Genomic DNA, 22796 nt, shown 5'->3' on the forward strand with positions numbered 1-22796 from the left:
GACCTTGCTTGAAAGGGTGCTCGTGTCTTTGCACCCTGGAATTAGGGTGGGCAACAACCATTTGGCTTGGTTTGGTCTGTGGACACCAGGAAGCTGATGTGCCATTTCTGAGTGGATGTTTTAGGAGCCGGATTTCAATCTACCACCGTGGCGTGTTTCTTTGCTATGGTGATCAGAAAGGCTCTGGGTATGGGCTGTGTCATCAACCTGGTACCATGGTGAAGACATGGAGGGAAGAGCCCCCCAAGGGCTGCCACAGAAGTGGAATATGAACGAGAAATAGAGCTTTGCTGATCTAATGCCCTACATGTGAGTTTGTTTGTTACTGCAGCCAAACCTTTCCTGGGCTGACAGATGGGGTGACACACGCCATAGAACAGGGTCTCCAGAACTTTTATTCTTCAGAGGCTCACTCTCTTCACCATTTGACAATCATCCCATTATACAGATCTAAATAAAGACAAGGGGGGTGGAGCTGAACTTGAGGGGAGAGATTTGATTCAGTTATGAGAGAGTCTGAGTTGGATTCTTCATGGGGGAAGAATGTGTGTACAAGGAAAGGGAGGTCAGACGGAAAATACAGAGCATTTTATATGTGATAAAAATGGAAGGGGGAAAATGGAAGTGGGCATCAATGTACATGTGAAAAGGAAATGTATAAAAACCACAGAATATTTGAAGAGGCAAAAGGCAAACCTAATGGGCTTAATTAGGGTTCTGTTAAATAAACAAGGGCTCTTTAACCAGTATGGGATGTACCCTTCCACGTCCAGATTTTCACAGATGTATTTAAAAGGCAATATTATGCATCCTATATATTGGAGGTTTTTTCTTCGGCACATCTACCAGCAGAAAATGGAACTTAAAATCCTGGGCATGAGGCTAGAAAGATAGTATAGGGATTCAGGCTCTTGCTTTGCACACAACTGACCCAAGTTTGATCTCAGGCATTGCAGATGGTCTCCTGAATCCCTCAAGGAATGATACTTGTGTACAGAGCTAGGAGTATGGCCCCCAAAGAAACAAATAACCCTCCTGGAATTTTGGAGTTCTCAGAAAATGGAAATGATGGGTTGTGGATCTTGGAAAGCCCCAAAGAAGGTGGATGATTTTTTTTTTCATTGTCAGTTTCAGAAACATCTGTAATGTTTTCTACTTATCTATTGTAGACCCCGGAAATATTTGTGGAGAGGGAGACACTCTCAGTTCTCTCTCTTGAGTTCTTTCAGAACTTGGTAATAATAATATAGGCATTCATTTCTGTGCTCTGTAACTCAGTTGCTGCTGTTATCTGGGAAAGAAAATTGACAGAATTCACAGCCCATGGGGCACAGGTGTCTGTGTGACTGGGATTTGTGATTGAGGATGGCAGAATGGAGGTGATTTTCTTGGGCTCATGGTAAGAGTTATGGTAATTTTCTTGAGCTCATGGCTCAAGACAGTGATGCTAAGGGCACCCCTGGGCAATGGATGTCCCCTTTCGTCTCCATTCTTCTGTGGGCAATGGCCTGCTCTGATACTCACCTGGGAGATGTGCTCTGATACTCACCTGGGAGATGTGTGCTCTGGTATTGTGTTATGTTGCCACGAAAATAAATCTAGACAACAATGTAGAGTATGGCTTATCCCAATATATCGTCCATGTCAGGATAAACCATTGGATAATGGTCATGACGGCAGTGAGGGTAGGGGTGAGGAGTAGAAGGATTATCAAGTGTCATGAGATGACCTGGGTCTTTGGCAGCATAACTTTCCCCAGTGGAATATCAAATTCAAGAATAGAGATGAGCTAATGGCCATTGACATAATAAGGCTGTGAAGTTGCCATTGGATGGAGATCGTACCTGCTTCCACTTGAAGCAAGCTCCATCTTCCTTTTTTGTCATTCGTTAGCAGATGCTGCCCTCCCCAACCTCTATTGGCAGAAACATGGCACAGGTGCCATTGGAAACCTCTCCTGTGTCTGGGGCAGGCAGCACTAAATGATCCCAGAATTCTTTTAGTTCCTTTTCACAGTCTCACAATTGCCCTCAACCATGTACTCTAGGAAACTAAGATTGATTGGTAAGGCTTGGTATGCAACATTAAGTTGGGTTGCAGTTTAATGATAGCACAGCAGGTAGAGCATTTGCCTTGTATGTGGTCAACCCGGGATTTGATTCCTCCATCCTTCCCAGAGAGCCCGGCAAGCTATGGAGAGTTTCCCACCTGTACAGCAGAACCTGGCAAGCTCCCCATGGCATATTCAATAAGCCAAAAACAGTAACAACAAGTCTCACGATGGAGACATTACTGGTGCCCACTCAAGCAAATCAACGAACAGAGGGAGGACAGTGCTACATTGCAATTTGGTTTGTGATGCTCAGGGGTTACTCCTGGCTCTGCACTCAGAAATTACTCCTGGTGGTGCTTGGGGGATCCTATGTGAATCCAGGAATCGAACCCAGGTCGGCCGAGTACAAGGCAAACACCCTCCCTGTTGTCCTATTTTCTGGCCCCCTGGGTTTCCATTCTTGATTCAGACAGAGGGGTTTCCTTTCCTGAATAAATGAATGCTTGAGGTTTCCCTTAGGCTCTTGAGTTTTGGCCCTTTGACTCAGAATTCCTGTGCCTCTCCTTTCACCCTGCAAGAGTTCATGCCCTTTATCAAGAATTTCTAGAGTATTCCTTGAGTGGATGGGGAATCCTTCCTGAGCACTTTGCCCGATGACCCAGACTCAGTCCTGAACTCATGTAAGTTAGCAGAGCCTGATCTCCGCCATGACAAGGAACCCAGGAGAAGAGGCTTGCATTGCTGTCTCTAGAACTAGCTTCTTGTGATTGTGTGAGTCCTGTTTGTAGAGTTGGCCAATTCGCGTTCAAACTCAGCCACTTTTCAGCCAATGGCTATGAACCCACAGAAGGTCTGGCTCCTGGTAGCAAAAGGAAATGCCACTAAAACCTGCTCCCTCGGGTGCATTGTGGGGACTGGAAGCCCAGCAATGCTTCTCTGGGTTCTGAGAAATAAGACATGAAACGTTCAGCGAGGGCAGCTTTACATTCTGCACCAGCCAATGGAAGACAAGGAAACTCAGAACAAATGTCCCCGTCCCAGCTACGTGTCAGGCCGTCGGTAGCTTGGAAGAGGTTCTCTGGAGTCTTATCTCTCTCCTCTATAAAGCGTGTTCGTGGCGCCAGTCTTCTGCTCCCACATAGTTTTGTGGTGGAAACACGATCACAGAGGTGGGCGCAGAGGCGAGAGGCTGCAGACGAAGCGTTCTGGAGTGCCTGGGACGTGGCTTTGGGACAGATGGTAGGCAGATGCTGCCAGCAGCCCGAGGAAGGCCACCCTAGCATCCCCCCACCCCCCATCCTTGGCAAAGTCATCTGGAAAGCATGTCACGCCGTACACATGCAGAAACACTCCGGTTGCCATGAGCCCACAGGTACAGCAGAGGAAAACTGTATCTCCCACAATCCGCTGGACTCCTGACTCCATCAGGATCTCAGTGGAAGCCACAGTTGCCCAATCCCATGAGTTGGGATGAAGAGGAGACGATGCATTTTAGACACTAAGGTGGGGAAAGTCAGTTGGTAGAGTGGAATTTGGGGGGCTGGATTTGAGGGCTTCAGAGATCTCTTCAAGACTTAGTTGATTCTGTTAAATCTTTGTTGTTGATTTGGAGGCCACACTTGGCAGTGCTCAGGGACTGCTCCCGACTCAGTATGGAGGTGAGCACTCCCCGGCAACATTCAGGGATCTATGTGGACCTCGGAATACAACCAGAGTTGGCCACATGCTAGGCAAGCACCTTACGCCCTGTGCTATCTCTCTAGCTCCTCTGCTGACTCTCAGTGGGTCAGCCCCGGGAGGAGGGGGGCTCCTTTCCGGTGTGGCTTTTTCTTCCTGGTCCACAGGAACCCTCAGCTGGTCCCACAAAGGACTGGAATGATCCATGTCTTTTAGTGGCTGCCAGTGGTCACATGTCCGGCTCAGACCCAATCACAGTCCCTGGGATTGTCTTGCTCAAGTTGGCGGAGTCTGCTTTAACCTGCATCCTGCAGAGACGAGACCAGGGAGGAAAGGGGATGCTTAGCCAGACTGGGTCCAGGCTGCCTCGTCAGGGCTTCAGATGGAGGAAGGAAGAGCCCAGCTTCAGTGCTGTCCGTCTCCAGCCCCGGCCTCCTCCCATTCAACCCCCAACTCAGAGCTTCCCCAGGGGAACAAAGGGTGCTGTGTCTGAGTTCTCTCCTGTAGGCACCGGGGGTCTATGGGCCCACCTGACACGGAGCACGCCCAGGCCATGCTGTGTCGGGAGGTCACTGGGCTGAGGGTCTGTGGGCCGTGGTGGATGTTTCCTGTGGGTTTGACCCGTCTCCCAGGGGCCTTTGCAGGATTCTGAAATCACACAGGAAAGAAGCAACTATAGCACCATCATAGGCATTTTTCCTCTCCCCCTGAGTTTTATCCCCCGAAGCCCGAGTACTTTGGGGGAAATGTAATCCTTATGTTTCTGTTTAATTTGTAGTATACTTAGGTCATCAAAATGCAGCCCATAAAGAGCCATTTGATGTCCAGGAAGAATTATGAGCCTGTGGATAAGCCTCTTAAAATGCGCGTGTGAGGGAGTGAACCCCGGAGCATTACTCCTTCAAAGCCCCGCATTCCAGCAGGCATGAACTCAGAGAGTCAAGTTCAGGCCTCCACGGCGGGTAGAGAGGTCCATGGAACCGCTGCGTGTCCTGACCCAGAACGGGCAGGCAGACTCACACCCAGGACTCAGGTGTCACTTTCAGAGGCAACTTGGGCTGGGCCTTTCATTTCCCACCTCCCCTTCTTTGGAAATTGGCTTTGAAGTTTGTAGTGGGTAGGAGGAAGTGGTTCTGGGGACCCCTGTGACATGCACTTTGCTGATACACATCTTTCGTGGCCTCCATTCTTTCGTATTTCACTTTTGGGGGAAACCAGGGCGTCCCAAGCATAGGAGTCCATCTCTAGCTATGTCCATCCTCCATTCACCCCCAATTCTGGGCTTCCCCTGGGAAACAAAGGTGCTGGGCCTGTGTTCTTCCCTGCAGGAATCGGGGGTCTTTGGGCTCCGCGCCACCTCACTGTGGCGCATGCCAACTGGTGCTTCTCAGCTAGTGTGGCTGAGGGGTTCAATGTAGGGGCTGGAGGATAAGACGCTAGTCGGAACTAGTGGTGCTGGGGTTCACCTTTCTTCTCACTTGGTTAGTTGAAGTCCTGCTGGGGGAGTCCAGGTGCATAAAATTTGCTGCCTTCATTGTCCTGTTGTCTTTGCTATAGCCATCACATATGCTGAGCGCATCCTTCCTGAGTGAGGGCATCCCATGAGTCAGGAGCACGGGTACAAGGCAGCCCTGTAAGGTAAAGGTAAAGGCCCTCCCGTTGATCGTCGATTTGCTCGAGCGGGCCCAGTAACGTCTCCATTGGAGACTTTGTTGTTACTGTGTTTGGCATATCAAATACTCTCGGTAGCTTGCCGGGCTCTCCGAGAGGGGCGGAGGAATCGAACTCGGGTAGGTCATGTTGGCCGCTTGTAAGGCGAATGCCCTACCGCTGTGCTATTGCTCCCCTGTGGGGGCAGATAATTCCACCCTCTGGCAGAACGAAACAGAGACTCGGAGAGCTGAGTGTAGGGTGCCCACGGTGGGGCAGTGGCAGGAGGTAGGCTGGGAGTGACCGTCATGATGCTTAGTAACCTGGGGTGGCCTAAGGCTGCACCTGCAGAAATCAGGGGTCTCTGGGCCCTGGTGGCCTAAGGTCACCTAAAATGCTCCAAACCACTTCCACTTCCGGCCACATTTTCCTTAGAAAATCAAGAGAAAAGAAAGAAAGAAAGAAAGAAAGAAAGAGAGAGAGAAGCAAAATCAAGCAAGCAAAAGTCTCAAGTTTTTCTGGAAGTTCCTGAGTTCACGTACCGGCCAAGACCTTACCACAATTCAAATAAACGACCCCGCTATTTCAGGTGGAGTTTTGAAATTAAGCTTCATGGGAGGAAAACCAGGATGCTTCTCCTCTGCTCCCTCTGCGCTAGTACAAAACTACTGAGCGACCAACCCACAGATGCGCATCTTTGGTAGAACCACCGTTGCCTCCGATTTGGCCCGTGGTCATTGGGTTTGACCAAATGTCCTCCTCAGAATCCCATCTTTCCAGTCAGGGAAACTGAGGCTGGGGCCCTGGAGGAGCTGGGGCCCTGGAGGAGCTGGGGCCCCGGAGGAGCTGGGACCATCACTCAGCCCCGTGGCGTGTCTGTCAAGGTTTTATCGAGCACAGTTGCTTGCCGCCATATGCATTTACATAATGAGCCGGGATCAATACCTGTCTCTGTGCCTCTGTCCACAGTCCCTTGGCGAAGGTCTAAGAAGAAGCAGAGGCCAAATCGGCGCGAAGCTCCCGCCTGCTGTGTGAGCTCATTAGAGCCCGTGGGAAGGGGGATTTTCCTCCTCCAGAGCCAAGAGAGCAAGTCAAGGGGAAAAGGGCTGAGGGAATTCACCAGGATCTAAATCCTGAGGCTGCCAGCTGCTGTGGCTGAGATTCCCTGAGATCCTCTAAACACGTACCCAGCGCTTAGCTGGAACCCGCCAGCAGGTGTTCCAGCCCCATCATTCGGGGGGGACACAGAATCCAGCAAGACTGGCCCAAACACCCTTTCCCAGATGTGGGAGTTGGTGCCAATCCCGGCGTTTCCCTCCCACCCCCAGCCCCTTCATCCTGCCCTTCTTCCTTCTTTGCAAATTTAGATATAAGGCAGAAAATGTTGTGTGTGTGTGTGTGAGAGAGAGAGAGAGAGAGAGAGGCAGAGAGACAGAGAGAGACAGAGAAAGACAGAGAGAGACAGAGATAGAAAGAGAGGGATAGAGGGAGAGACAGTGACAGAGACAGAATAAGATGGAGAGAGAGGGGGAGAGAAGGAGAAAGGGGGAGAGAAAGGGAGAGAGGGAGGGAGAGAGGGAGAGAGAAAGAGGGAGAGAGAAGAAGGGATAGAGAGGGAGGGAGAGAGGAGGAGAGGGAGAGACCCAGCCACTTGGTTCTTGCTCCTCCTGTTGCTTTTTGGTCTCCGGCACTCATTGGCAGTCCGAGGCCCGTTCCCCTTCCATTGATTCCTTTTCCCGTCCTTGAAATCTCCACAAATGGAACCTGGCACAATCCTCCGTTGTGACCGGCTTCTTTCACTGCACACAACGTTGGTCTGTGTGCCCAATTCCCGTGTCGTGCACTGACTGCGTGCCATCATCTGCCCGTCGCACTCCACATCGTCCCCTTTGCTCCTCAGGGCTGCGGGTCCGAGTGTGGGCTCTGAGCAGTCAAGGCACAGCGAGGGCTTGTCTCCTGGCTTCTGCTGGGGTCAGGCTGAGTGGGGGCCCGTCATTCGGTCACTCTCCCAGGAGTGTGGGCTTCCTCTCTCTTAAGTGCTTGGCTGAAAGGACCACTTAGTCTCCCACCAGGCCAGCACCTGCTCAAGGTAGGGACGATCCTCACCACGTGTTTCGACTTGTTTCAGGAAGGCGTCCTGGCCAAGGGCTTCTCCAGACACGCCAACTCCTCTTTCCAGGATGCGATACTGGGCCATGGAGGCAAGTCGGACCCAGCCCCCGGGGTGGCCCCATTTCACAGACCCACCGAGAAAAACCAATGTGGCTCTCCTCTCCGCCCCCAACGAGGCACTGCCAAGAACGTTCTTACATCTTTGCTTAAAAATAATAATAATAAATCACCACCCTAAAGTTCTAGCTGGACTCGCCAGGCAAGTCCAAGATGAGAGAAACAAGTTCGGCAACGTGTCGAACGTATCCCCGTGGCGTGTCCCCGTATCCCCGTGCCATCAGCGAGGGAGCTGGGTGGAGAGAGAACTCGCGCTCCCCTTCCTCCACTCCGCATCCCTTTGAAACTGCAGGAGCAGAAGAGACCTGGGCGGAACCCGCAGGTCCTGGCTGGAACTCTTCTGGAGACAGGCTCGGAGGTGCCATAAATCAAGAACAATTGTGAAGGTGCTTTCTGTTCCAGGATGTTGGAACGTCTCTCTGGGTCTCTGGGATGCATCCCCCAAGGCTCAGTGAACCAGAGCCACAGGCTAATGGGCAGAGCTGGACTTGGCCCCATCTCCTGCAGAGAAAGGACTGATGTTCCATCCCTAGTAGCCCAGTGGGCCTGGCACTCTCTCCTGCCCCTCTCGGGGCTCCACAGGATTATTGGGGCCTGAAGCAGAGGGTTCTTGCAGGCTCGCTGGCGGGGTTGGCTGGGGTTCCCCATCAGGCAAACAGGATACTTTGTGAGTGTGTGGTACCTCGGGTCTCAGAATGACAGACATTCTCAGGGCGCGTTTACCGAGTTCCAGGTGCCGTCATGATCTCAACTGAGTCTTAGCATGTAGCTGACCGTAAAATTGATGGCCCTTCTTCCCTCCTCCCCACCATGGGGAGAAACAAGAGTGTTCCCCCTCTCCCACCGCGGAGCAAAATCAACATCGCCCTTGACGTTGGTCCATCTGGAGAATGTTCCTTGTAAAGTGCCGTGGCCACAGTGGGAGTTTAACCATCAGGTCCTCAACTGGTCTCCTTGACATCTTTTTGTTTTTCTAAGAAAATACACGGGATGTCTCTGGATTCTATTTTCACACCCCCTCCCCCCCCCCCCCCCCACACACACACACCTCACTTGGTGCCTGATGAAACAAAGCTTGAGGATTCTGGCCCCACTTTTACCAGTGTTCCCTCAGATTAGGGGTGCTGCCCCAGCACAGGGGATTCCCTCCTCCTCTATCCCACTTACCAGGGAGGGGGACAGTGGCCACTCGGTTTAATGGCCATCTGCTGCCTTGCCTTGGAGGCCATCTTTCCATGGCTCCCATTTGACTTGGATTTCTCTAAAATCATGTGGCGGGATCTCCTTCGGGGGTTTCTAAACCTTGGCTTCTCGACCTTTGGGGGAGAAACTTCCCCAATGTGGGGGCAAGTGGGAGCAAGTCTGAGGCATCACAGGCTGCCAGTCTCCTCCCCACCTCTCCACCAGACACAGGTGGCACCCCGTCCTGCATTATGGCAAACAGGACACATGGACACATGTCCCTTGAGTACGGATGCAATTGGGCTCATGTCTTTGCTGGTCGGGGATTTTCCCGGTACTCAAATTCTGGGGGTTCTTGGTACATAGAACGACACAACCTACTGCCCCAACGGGACAAACTCCCAAAGCTCCTCTGGGGACAGGAGAATGCTGATGTCCAGGGCCACCCTCTGTTCCTGGGGGTACTGGGGAGCATTGGTGATATGTAGATATGTAGGTCCAGAACCACCTACACATCTCCAGTTCCTTGGCATAGAGTGGGCCTGCGACATGAGCTCGACCCCTCAGCCCACTGGGGAAATGAGAGCCCAAGGGGCCGTCCTCAGAGTGGGTCCCACGTGATCAGAGATCACAAGGAGGTTGTGGAGATCTGATGACCCTCAACTTGTCACCCATCAGCTGCAGTGAGGGCCCTGGCGATTCCAAGTCAGATGGATTCAAGGAGGCCCATGTTCCTGCCAGGGGCTCCACGCACACATCTCTTTATGTCACTGCTGGCTGGGGATGAGGCACGAAGGCTCTGGGGGAGAGGCAGTGGGTGAGACCTGGTCAGCCAGGTTTCACGTTCTTTGTAAATGGGCCTGCCGTGCTCTTGCCTTTGAAGTGGCAAGGGGTGGAATCAGCAGGGAGGCTGTGGTGATCGCCAAGGTACTGGGGGTCAGCATGCTGGTTCAGGCAGGAGTCCTCCAAAGCACCCAACTCAACTCAAAGAAACGACAGCACCCAGGGCCCTGTGCCAGAGGGCCTGGCTCCCTGACTTCCTGTCCTCATCCCCTCAACATGCAGCCACCATAGTCTTGGTTTTTTCTATGCAGATCCTCATCAGATTTCATCCCTGGGTCTTTGCATCTGCTCTGTGCTCTGCTTGGCCCTCTCTCTTTCTGGGGTTCATTTCAGGGCCAACTCCTTTGATTGCCTCTCCTCCACTTCGGAGAGCCCTTCTTCATCTTCTAATGCCAGTGGTTCCACCCCCACCAACACTCCCTATAATAATACATTATATAATTCATTTATAAGGGGTTTTTAAATTTTTTTATTTTAATGAATCACTGTGAGATGCAGGTACAGAAACTTTATACAGTTATAGAAACTTTCGTGGTTACATTTCAGTCATACAATGTTCAAGTACCCATCCCTCCACCAGTGCCCATTGTCCATCACTAAATGTTCCTCGGTATCCCTCCTGCCACCCCCTCCCCTTCCCAGCCCCTACCTCTGTGACAGGCACATTCCCTCCTACTCTCTCTCTCCTTTTGGGTGTTATAGTTTGCAATACAGATACTAAGCAGCCATCATGTTTGGTCCATAGTCTATATTCAGCACGCATCTCCCATCCTGAGTGAGCCCTCCAAGCATTATTTACTTAGTGCTCTCTTCTCTATCCCATCTGCCTTCCCCCCCCCCCCCCCAGCATGTGAGACCGGCTTTGAAGCCATGGAGCGATCCTCCTGACCCTTATCTCTACTGTCCTTAGGTGTTAGTCTCCTATTATGTTACTCTATATTCCACAAACGAATGCAGTCATTCTATGTCTGTCCCTCATTTCACTTAGCATGATATTTTCCATGTCCATTCACTTATATGCAAATTTCATCCTTTCTAACAGCTGCATAGTATTCCATTGTGTGGATGTACCAAAGTTTCTTTAACCAGTCATCTGTTCTTGGGTACTTGGGTTTTTTCCAGATTCTGGCAATTGTAAATAGTGTTGCAATCAATAGTACAAGTGCAGATGTTATTTCTTTTGTATGCTTTTGCATCTCTGGGATATGTTCCCAGAAGTGATATTTCTGGATCAAAGGGGAGCTCAATTTCTAGTTTTTGGAGAAATGTTCATATTGTTTTCTAATACAGTTGGCTTTTTTTTTTTTTGACCTCCAAGCAGGACTCAGATGCCATGGTCCTCTCCCAGTGGTACTTGGTCAACCAGACATGAAGGTTCAATGCATTCTTGAGGATGTGGCGCTGGTGCCAGGGACCCCCAGGACGGCTCCAGGTCATACCTGGCAGTGCCCGGGGCATGAGGCAGTGCTGGGGATGGGATCAGAGTCTTGGGCACAGGACGTGTCACTGTCCACCCGGCCCAGCTCACCCACTCACAGCACCATTCCCTCCATGAGCGTCTCTTACACGTGGACCTACTTCTGACACAGGGCCCCTGCTGAGGGTGGGGGCCCGACCTGCCTGTCCACAGAGTGTTCTGATGGCCACTCCCTTCCTGCGTGCGTGCCTCGGCCACAGTGGGCTCAGCTCCTGCGAGCTGGATTGTGCAGAGATAAGACACGAGGCCCTTCAAAGACAGCCCGGGTAGTAAGTTTGAACGAGGCAGAAGGTGGGGGTCGGGTTCACTCACCAAAGGGCGATGTTGGGACTCACCCTAGGCATGTCCTGGGGAGGGGGTAGCTCTGGGAAGTCCCAACTAGACCCTCAGGAGTGTAGTGGGTGGGGCACAGCTCAGAGGCTCCAAACATCCCTGGCCAAGGTGTCAGTGCTCTGGAAACACCAATGCCCGAGTAGAAGGTGGTGGGGCAGCTCATCCTGGCCCTGCATGACCCCCCTGAACTCTGCCAGGTACAGCCCTGGGGGCCCAGGAGGTCCCTGGAACTGAGGGTCCGAGCAGCCCTGGGTCCTCTGCCCTGGTGCTGGACTTAGTCCTGCTTGGCCCAGAATCACCGGTGGGACCCCCAGACCTCCTGAGCACTGCTTGAGAGCCACGCCCCACCCCAAATACCAATGCACCAGCTGCCACAGGTCACCGAGAGCTGTGAGCTCCCCAAGTCAGAGTCAGGGGCTGGCCCGCGGCCCCTCCTGTCTCCCCAGTCCCCGGGGACCTGTGGCTGCGGAGCTCGGGGGTGGGGGGAGCACCAGCCAGCGGCAGGGAGCACTCACACCACCACGGGCATCCCTGCCCACCCCACAACGGGCCCTGCCAGCCAGGCCCAGACCTTGCTGCCCGGGCCGAGTTCTTGGCTCTCTCTAATCTGAAGCCAGTTCTCTGACATTGAATAAACATGGTTTTTGTGTGGTTGAAAATGTATGTACAAAATGTCACTAATTACCCCATGGCCTGTGAGCAGGCTTCCAGGAGCATAATGGGTCTGTCGTGTAAATACCCAATTAGGGGCCTCGGAGAAGGGGCTACACGGCTGGCCTGGTGTCCCAGAGCCTGCTGGTGGCTGTTCTCGCTCCAGAGGCCCCAGGGAGACACGGGGAGGCGGGGCGCCTTGCGTCAGCAGACGGGGAGCGAGGGGTGTTCTCAGGCTGCGGCCGGGCTGGGGGCTCCAGCGGGGAATTCTCCAGCTCCCCGGCTTCGTGGGAACCAGCTGCCCTGCCTCCCCCTGCCCTCCCCTTAAGGCCGGCCAAGTGTGCTCATGGCCACTCAAATGACTCCCAGATGTGGGTGCTGACTGCCCACTTGTCCTGACTCTGCCGAGAGCCGAGTGGCTGCAGTTCTGCCCTCACCGTCCCATTTGCTCCCCCATCAGGAGCAAGCAGAGGCCCAGATTCAAGCCCATTTGTTCCCGAATGCCACCAGGTGTGATGCCGTGATGGTGATGGTTGGGATGGGATGAGGCCCGGCCGCTGAGATCCCTGTCTTGCTTTCTTCCTGGGGTCTGGAGAACCTAGTGGCATGTCATCTGCTCCCCATAAGCACAGCCGTGTACCCCACACAAGACCTGGGGTGCTGTCTCTGAGCCGTGTCCTCCCCAATGCTCTGAGGAGTGCATCTAACCTGGCAGCGGTCATGCTCCCGAGTCCAGTGGAATCGGGCTGGTCTTCAGGCATCCGGAGCCCGTCTTAAGACAAAAGAGTTTTCTTTTTGTCTAACCGTCATTTGGAACTTTGCAAAAATGAATGGAACAGTTAAAATATGCCCTCGAAACTCTCAGAACATCACCACGGTTAGTTACCATTGTAGTGGGTATTTTTTCTCCCTTTTTTTGTATTAAGGTTTTTCCTAGTCTGTGTGCTGAGGGCAGCTGGTCCAGAATGGAACACGCCCCTGGCTGGATGGGTGACCTAGAGGTAGCCAAGGATTTATCTAGAGATCTTGGGGGAGGGGAGGGACTCTGCCTCTCTCGTTTATCTATAAAGGGAGTGCAGGGATGGATGGGGTGTGAGGAGTCTGTGGAAGATGCACAGGCTCTGCACCCAATGTGTCACTGATACTTTAAGCTCTGTCCTCTTGCCTGGAAATGGGGACAAGCACCTGGGAGAGAGCCCGAGTGGTAGAATAGAGCATGTGCAAAGACCCAGCGTTCTATCCCCAGCACTGCGTGCCCACAAGCATGATGCTATAAAGGACCCACAAGGTCAGGTGGAGTGTTTCCAGAAAAGGGAGCCCTGTGGCCCCTTGGATGTGACCCCATGAAGAAAAAATGGAAAGAACAGCTCCAGCCTCAACGGATGGAGTGAGACCTCAACAACTTCATGGGTGCAGAGTCCAGCTCCTGGCATCCTAGAAGAAGTCTGGCCCATGGCCCACTCACTGCTATGGCCACACTCCCACCGCTCGCTTGGTGGCTATGTCATCCGTCGGCTTCAGTGTTTTTGGAAACAGCAGCCTGAGTCGTTCAGAAGAGGCTCAAAGTCTTGCCTTGAGGAACTCAACTTGGATGGCTCAAACACTCACCCCCGAGTTACCTGTCATCCATCCTGGCCCACAGAACCATGGATAGCGGGACACAGACACGTGACGAAGGTGTGAAGAAGGAGCGGGATTCTGGCAGAAGGGAAACACTGGGGGTTGGGGTAAGATTCTCAAGCCCAGAGGGTGACCGAGACCCCATAAAAAAGAAGAGATGGTTTTGCTCATTCCTTGTTTTTGCTTTAAGGTGGCCGTTGCTTCTTCTTCCAGAAGGATGCAGTGAAATTAAGAGTCTCCCACAATCTAGCACTTTTCCTAATTGTAGTGAAACGCACATTCCCCAATTCTCCTTGGAGGCCTTGGAAACTTCCCCTTGTTGTGGGGGGTTCGGGGACACCATTTAATGGAAGTGCCAAATGGTTTGTTACTTTACAGCTAGCCACTGATTCAACAACCTGCTAACCATCACTTGGAACTTTGCAAAAGCTGATGGAATTGTTAAAAAAAAAAAAAAAAGCTCAGAATTCTCCAAGCATCACCACAATTAACATTGTAGAGGGTATTTTTCCCCCTTTTTGTCTTAAAGTTAACAAATCACCCCAGCATTTTAATAATGCCTCCCCGGGGCAGAAGCATCTTCTGCAGGCAGCTTTAGCATTTTGACGTCAACAACCAGCATTTCTGGTTGGTTTTAAAATGTTGCCCCTTTTATTTTCATTGTATATTTTGGGGCCTCCCAAGCAGTGTTCAGGGGGCCCTGGCGGGCAGGCAGGGAGCTCCTGGTGATTCTGGGCAGATGGTTCAGTGATCGGGTCTGAGGCTCTGGGGTGTTCAGGCCTCGGAGCCTGGGAGCCCAAGAGACCCCCTCAGAGCTAGACGCAGAAATACTCCAGGGCTCCTGCGGTGCTGCAATCCAGCTGGGAACCGAACCCTCTACTACCTCTCTGGCCCGTGTTTCTCTATGTAAACGTTTATAACGTTTCATCAAAGCACCATGCACCAACACAGACTTGATTATTTTCACGGTGCTGATTCTTTTTTCCAATTGTCCCTTTTTTATAAAGAGCATTTCGGCAAGAATTTTCTCTCTCATGGGGCATTTTTCTTTCTTCCCCCCTCCCCCTCCTCCTCTTCCCTGCCCTCTCCCCTTCCCCTGCTCTTTATTCTTCTTATCCTGACGTCTAGATTTTTCCTTTGGATGAATCCTTAGACAAAAATGCCTGTTCCCCAGCGAAGGCCATCCTAACGCCCTAGAAGATTGCCAATTACAAAAACAAACAAGCAAACAACAACAACAACAAAACCCAAAAAATTTTGCCAGTATGTTCCATCTGGCATTTAAATTCCTTGCAGTCCTTCCCATGGGAACATCGTTTCATCACCCCTGGGGCAATTCTGGAACTTTCCCTGAGGTTGGGGGGGTTCCTGGTGTGTTTCTCAGGCCTAGCCAGCGATGGGTCAGAAGTTTCAGGGCCGAGAGGGAGCTCACGTCTGGTTTACTAGCCTCATAGGTCCCCGGGGGAGCCTTGTCTCTCTGGGGCTCACAGTGGCCCTTCATGTCCATCCATCCCCAGGTCTGTGGGACAGCAGCAGCAAATGCCCATTGCTGGAGTGCTCAGGAACAGGCAGGAAAGTGCTCGCCTGTCCCATCTGACTCTCCCGAAGAAACGTTTCCATCAGCATGCAGGGGATAAAGAAAACCTAGAACTCAACACCAGGAAACCTGGAAATAAACAGCAGGGGTCCACGGAAGCCCTCCACAATGCCATTTATTTCATTTCTTCTCTTCTTGCTGACAGGAGAGGCCCACTAAGCTTTTTATTTATTTATTTATTTATTTATTTATTTATTTACTTTTGGGGGGCACACCCGGCGATGCACAGGGGTTTACTCCTGGCTCTGCACTCAGGAGTTACTCCTGGCGGTGCTCAGGGGAACATATGGGATGCTGGGAATCGAACCTGGATCAGCCACATTCAAGGCAAACACCCTACCCGCTGTGCTATCTCTCCAGCCCCACTAAGCTTTTTAAAAGGTCAACATGTATGGGGCTTCTTGTGGGTCCCCCTTTCCCCGGCACCTACAGACTGGGGTAAGGCGATTCCGTCTACGGGGCAGAGGCCCAAAGGGGGCGGCCTGGGCTTCTCTGGGGGAGACACACAGCCCAGTCCCCTCAGAGAGGTCTAGTCAGACAACAGCCATCCCAGGTACAAGTAAGGTATAGCCCCCCACGGGCAGAGGAGCTGGACCCATCTCGACGCCTCCAACCCATGGGACACGGGTTCAAGGAGAGCTGCTGGGTGTGTGGTGCTCTGCTCAGTGGCCTTCGGAGAATTCATGTGACCGGGCGCAAAACAAACGCTTGGTGGGTGGCAGATGCTCTGCTCACATGGGTGGGCGTGCTGGGTTCAACACAGGGAAAACAAGGTGCATGGTCAGAGGGGGCCCTCCGTGGCCCTCAGCTGTGTTCTTTCACCATCTCCACCTAACGGCTGCCCCTGGGCCAGAGTCTGAGAAGAACCGGATCATACAATGTGCTTCTTCCCCAATGTGCGGCCCCCGACAGCCCCGTACTCGGTCAATATCCCTCCGGTCTAGCACTGGGGTCCCCTGGCCTTGGGGTCAGAAGCATCTCATGGGGCATGTGCCAATCCGACTCTTTGACCTGAATAATGCATGCATGTCTCTGCTCCGATGATGTTTTTAGGCCTCTGATTTATGGTCATGAACATGGCCCCTCCGCAGGCCCTGGCTTTTGTTAGTGACCTATCATGAATTATCCAGGAAAGAAATGTTAAACGAGCTAATTAGGCATTAACCTTGCAGTTGGGATCAACCACACAATGGGCGCCTTCACAGCTCCGCGTGTGACAGCCGGCAACGGAGCATTGCGTATTGATGGTTCCAGGAAAGATGGAGAGAGAACAGAGAGGGGGAGAAGGAATCTGGGGTGGAGAGGGTGAGAGAGGGAAGTCAGGGAGATGCCCCCGACCCCCACCCCTGTCAACCAACAGGTGAAAGGAATCTCACTGGGAGGAAGTCAGTCTAAGGGGGAAGGTTGGACCCTACATTTTCCACTCACTGATCATGGGGCACAGGACGAAGAAGAGAAACTGAGACCCCATGTGTGTGCCCCTTGGCTGATAGTCTCCCTCCTTCCAGATTGGACCTGTTAGAATTCAATTGAAGGCTTAGAGGTTCATGCCCCAGGGTCCCACTGGAAAGATTCTCCATCTTCCTTCCTGATGGAATCTAGTCTCACCCTGAAAGTGAGCACCCAGGTATGAGCAAGTCACTTAATCACTTAATCACTTAACTTCCCGTTAGTCGTCGATTTGCTCGAGCGGGCGCCAGTAACGTCTCCATTTGTCCCTGTCGTGTGCTAGTGTAGCCCAATGGCATCTGTTCGCTCCGGGAACATGAAGGGCCTCAAACCGATCGTTCATGATCTTGACGAAGAAGTCTGACCATCTGGAAGGTGGGCGGCCATGCGGTCTCTTGACATCCCGTGGAATCCAATCAATAACAGCTCTAGTCCAACGGTCGTCTTTAAATCTCATTACGTGACCAGACCATCTGATTTTCGACACCTTGGCAAATGAGACAGCGTCCCTGATCCTTGATCGTCGACGGATGTCAGAACTCCGGATTCGTTCTCTCATTTGAGTGAAACGTGATATTCCAAGCATAGCTCTTTCTATTCTTCTTTGGGAGACCTGAATGGCGTTCTCATCTTGTTTGCGTAGGGCCCAGGTCTCTGAGGCATATGTTAATGCAGGAAGAACAGTGGAATCAAAGAGATGTGCCCGGAGCCGGAGGTTCTTCGTCCTCTTAGCTATTTCTTCGACGTTCTTGAAGGCGTTCCAAGCCGCTCTCTTCCTCCTGTGCAGCTCGGGTGCCAGGTCATTTGTCATGTTGACCTCTCGACCTAGGTACACATAGCTGTTGCATTCTTATGATCCATAGGAAAATACATGAGCAAGTCAAGTTGAGTAAAGTTGAGTGAGTCAAGTTTATTCTGATAGATCCTGGGTGATCCTGGAAAAATGAAGATAATGAGGAGGAAATGGAGGAGGAAGGAAGAGTGAGATAAAAGAGGGAAAGGATGAGGGATGAAGAAATTACTTTGGTCCTGAGGTCCTGGCTCCATTTCTAGTCGCATCCTCAGTCTGCCTTTTGTTTGGAGCTTGAATCAGGGAACTTGACACAGTGTTCTCAAAGTCAAAATCTCAGGTTTGCTGGCTCCATGTCTGTGTATCTTTGGCATCCACAGATGCGAGTCCCCTGAACAAAAAAAAAAAAGTACTTTTTCACTGAGCAGAAAAAAAGTGCTTTCTCACTGAGCAGGGGGAAAAAAAAGTGCTTTCTCACTGAGCAGGGGGAAAAAAAGTGCTTTTTCACTGAGCAGGGGGGAAAAAGTGCTTTTTCACTGAGCAAAAATAATTGCTTAGTGTTTTCCAAACCCCATTGGGTGGCAGGGGGACTTGAGGTCACTTCCTGCACAGGATCCATGAACTGTGGCCCCAGAGATCCACTACTGAGCATCAGGAGGGGCCAAGGGGATGGGAGGGAGGCCCGGCTGAAATGATCAGGCAGATGCCTCATTCGAAGGCGGCAGGTTGTCCTGGTAAGATGGAACCACAGCTTGGCCTGCCCTGGAAGCTGAATGTCATACTATACCCACCTGCCCTGGAACCAGAGGCTGCCTAACCAGAAGCCCCAAAGCCAATGTGGATCAAAACAAGCCATATGGGGTGTATCTTGGGAGACTCAGGGGAGAGGGGAGCAAGGGAGGGATGCTGTGTGACTCTGAAAGCAGGTACACAAGCCTCATGGGTGTGATGGGGCCATGAGACAGGATTTCAGCTGCAGATTCAGGCCAGGCCATGAGGGTGGATGCACAGCCATGGCCCCTGTGACCTTTCACCTCCACTGAATGGAGAAAACCCAAAGATCACATCAACATTTAGTTTGGCTGGCTTGGCTGGGTGGGTGGATGGATGGATGGGTGCGTGGGTAGATGAGTGGGTGGATGGATGGATGAATGGATGGATGGATGGATAAAAGGGTGGATGGATAAAAGGGTGAATGGATGGGTGGCTGGGTGCATGGATGGATGGATGGATGGATGGATGGATGGATGGACGGACGAATGGGTGGATGGGTGGGTGACTGGGTGCATGGATGAATAGATGGATGGATCGATGGGTAGATGGATGGATGGATGGATGGATGGATGGACGGACAGATGGATGGATGGATTGATGGGTGGGTGGGTGGATGGATGGACGAATAGATGAATGGATAGTGGTCCATCTCCTAAGTTCTCAATTCCTCATCTGCATCCCCAAGATGACCTTGCCTGCTCAAGGTCAGCACACGGAGGAGGAGCAGAGACGGTACAGTGGGCAAGGATGTTAAGGCACTTCAGGGGTCCTCACCCTGGGGAGAGCCACATGACTCGGAGGATCTGTCTCTTCCCTTTGGGAAGCCCCACATCAGTGAAGGCATTTGGCGATGAGGCAGAACCTAGACCTTAGATGCTTTGCAGTGTGTTCTCGGGGGTATGAGAGAGTTGGGCAGGGCCTGGATTTTGCACCCACTTGGGGCAGGTTTTCAAGCATCAGTTTGCTCTGGGCCTGGCCTGGAAGAAGGGAACGTGGGAACTAGTCTCTGCCCCGCCCCGTTCTCCCATAGCACCCCTGCTTACCTTCCGGCCCTGGAATCCTTCCCAGCAGCATCTCGTATCTTCTTTCTCCTGGATCCTTTCAAACTGGCGCAGCATCCTGCCAACCTGGTGATTTTTACAACGCCGATGGGAGTGGTTCAGGGGCATGATGGAGAGTCCCAAGGGGGTACGGCCATCCCCCCTGCCATCCACTACTTTTCCATCGTCTTGAGCCGAAGTCCTACCCCACAACACTTTCTTCCCAGCCCCCAGTCACTGGATGGTTCCTGCCAAGGGACCAACTCCTGCCATGGTGGGTCTGAGACACTCCTGCAGTTGGCAGGTTGGGCCGCTGATTCTCAGTGGGGACGAAAGACACACTCCCCCCACGCGCTCCTGAAACCCAAGGCAGGCGCCTATGTTACGTGCAGAGCTGAGGAAGCTGCATAGGATGCTTTGGGAAGGAGCATAGGCTGGGTCTCACCCCAGCTGGGGCCAAATCTACCCCTTGGACCACCCTGGACTCAGTCATCCCATCTGGAAAGTGGGTTGGACGTTCCATATGCTCTGAACCAGGCTGAGGATGGGAGGGTCTGTTGTGTGCTAAGGTGCTCCTCCCATCCCGGCCCAGCTCAGAGGCGAGGTAGCCCAGCCTCCGAGACTGACGGTGCAACTTCATTTTTTCTATTTTTGGAGGCGCAGGATGGGCAGATCACATGACGTGCCAGGGATCAAACCTGGGCTTCTTGCATGCAAAGCACATTCGCTAGTGCCAAGCCAGCCATCTGCATGCCATGCCAACTCTCCTCCTCCCCAAACCACCACCCCGGCCCTCTCCCCACAATTAACTTTTCTGCTACAGTTTTAAAGCAAGTATTCAACCCTGCCTTGGGAAGGGGCAGAGAATGTGGAGATTTGGGGTGTCCCATTCCCATTAGGTGCAGCAGGCTTCAAGGTGCTGAAACCTTGTGGTTCCAACAGTCCTTTGAGTTAAGGCTTTCGGCTTTGATCTCAGGCCCTCAGGAGCTCTGGAGAACTTGGTGCAGCAGAGGAAGCGGGGAGGTCGGATTTGCATCTGGGGGTTCCCTGCCACCCAGCTGCAGAGACTGGATGAAGACAGAGGAACCATCTGCAGAGAAAACCGACTCCAGAACTGGGGGGTCCTGCCATCGGCCCAGAGGAGGGACGGTGTGCAAAGGGTCTCTGGTGCCACCCTGCTCTGAGGCTCTGCTAAGCGCCAACTGTGTGCCCCCACGGAGGCTGCGCTGGCGGCGGGCATCCTGCGCCTCTCTGCAGAGGTGCCGGCCAAGGAGGAGAGCAAATCGATTTGAAGATGCAGACGGGGGCGGGCGGGGGCTCGCTGGAGGGGACGGGAGAGAAAGGTATAAAGGTCAGTCGGGGGCTCGGGCTTGGCACAAAGATTTATGGCCCCCCCTGGCCGCCCCCGCCCCTCTCTCTTTCTGGCGGCATGTTCCAGAGACACACATTATCTCTATTAATACCAGCCACAAGGTCGTTACTCAGGCACCAACTTTTCCTCCAGCATAAATATTTATACAGCCTGACCTGTGGCCGCCGCGCTTGCCTTTTATTTGATTCCTGCCGCCTTTTGTGTCTTGCTAGTCTGTGGGCTAACGTGTTTAGCTCCTCTGTCTGGAAGCTTCGGAGCCAGCCAAGTCTCTGGGAAGGGCGGGGGGCGGGGGCGTGTGTGGGAGGGCGGGGAAGGGGGGGAGCGTGCTGGTCCCATTTACCCGGCCGGCACCAGCCCAGGCGGCCAGGAGAGGCCTCTCTGCTGAGGGTTTTTCTCCCTTTCCACCCCGAAATACCCCAGAACCACCCCCCCCAAACCAAAGCTCCATGTGAGAAGCAGATTCCCCCCCCCCCCACACACACACAAAAGGGGCATGTTTTGAAATAGACATGCTATGGAATAAGCATGTTAAGATATGAACATGTCATAGAATGAGCTTGCTAGGATATGTACATATTATGGAATGAACATGCTATGGAACCAACATGCTAGGATATGAATGTGCTATGGAATGAACATCCTATGAGAGAAACACGCTATGAAAGGAACATATGAGGCTTCAGACTCCAGCTGACAGGAGCATCCCAGGCCAAGGAGACAGAGCCAAAGTTCCTGGGCGATGGAAAATTCTAAAACCTGCAAAAAAAAAAGCCCAATATTTTGGCATGCTTGCTGTGGTGTCTCTGATTAAATTCAATGGAATTAACTATAGACACACACACACACACACATACACACACAGAGACAAAAACACACGCATGCATGCATGCACACACACACACACAACCTGGATCTGCCTCTATGGTTGATTTGAATTTGGACTTATGGGGGCCCCTTGACAGAACTGGGAAGTCCAGGTGTGAGAACAATGAAGCAGGGAGCAGACACTCTGACAGCCACACGACTGCCCACTATGCCATCTCTGCTCCTCCTCCGTGTGCTGACTCTGAGCATGCAAGGTCATCTTGGGGATGCAGATGAAGAATTGAGAGCTTAGGAGATGGACCACTATCCATTCATCTATTCACCCATCCAAACATCCATCCACCCACCCATCCATCCACCCACATACCCATCCACCCACACACCCATCCATCCATCCATCCATCCACCCATCCATCCACCCACCCACACATCCATCCATCCATCCATCCATCCATCCATCCATCCATCCATCCATCCTTTCATCCATGTATCCATCCATCCATCCATCCATCCATTCATCCATCCATCCACCCACCCATCCATCCACCCACACACCCATCCACCCACACATCCATCCATCATCTCGGGCACATCAACCCACCTGTCTACACTGCCTACACACATTCGCCAAGTCACTTCCCCTTCCTGTCCATCTATCTACTCACCCATCCATTCTTTGTCCATCCATCCACCATCCGGCCCCCCACCCTTCATTCCTTCATCCCTCCCTTCTTTCCTCCCTTGCAGTGCTCATTCACTCATCTGCCTGCTCACAAACCCACCCCATTTGTTTACCCAACCTCCCACTCCTCACCATTCTGCCCACCTTCTACCATCCCTCACTCTGTCTCTTTCCAGGCTCTCCCGTTCTTTTTCTTCCTTCCACCATTTTAGCAGCAGACAGGGGGCTTCAAGGCATGTTCAGGTAGCCCAGAGACCCCTCCCAGAAATTCTTGACCTATCAGGCTAGTGGTTCAATACGGCAGCTGAGGATGTGGGTTGCTCTGGCCCTGCGGTGCCAGGGATCACTTTAACACCCCACGGTGCTCAGACCGTCCAAGCTCTACCTGGCCCTGGACCAGGTGGTACCAGAAATGGAACCAGGATGGGCAGCCTGCAAGACCAGCACCTTCCCCTATTGGCTCTCTCCAGGCTCTCTCCAGCTCAGTCCTGCCCACTGGAGTCCCCAACTCAAGTCCCCCTTCTCACCTCTCAAAAAAACGTCTCGTCCCTG

Source organism: Sorex fumeus, unplaced genomic scaffold (assembly GCF_029834395.1).
Source record: "Sorex fumeus unplaced genomic scaffold, SorFum_2.1 ptg000083l, whole genome shotgun sequence".
Classification (NCBI taxonomy): domain Eukaryota; kingdom Metazoa; phylum Chordata; class Mammalia; order Eulipotyphla; family Soricidae; genus Sorex; species Sorex fumeus.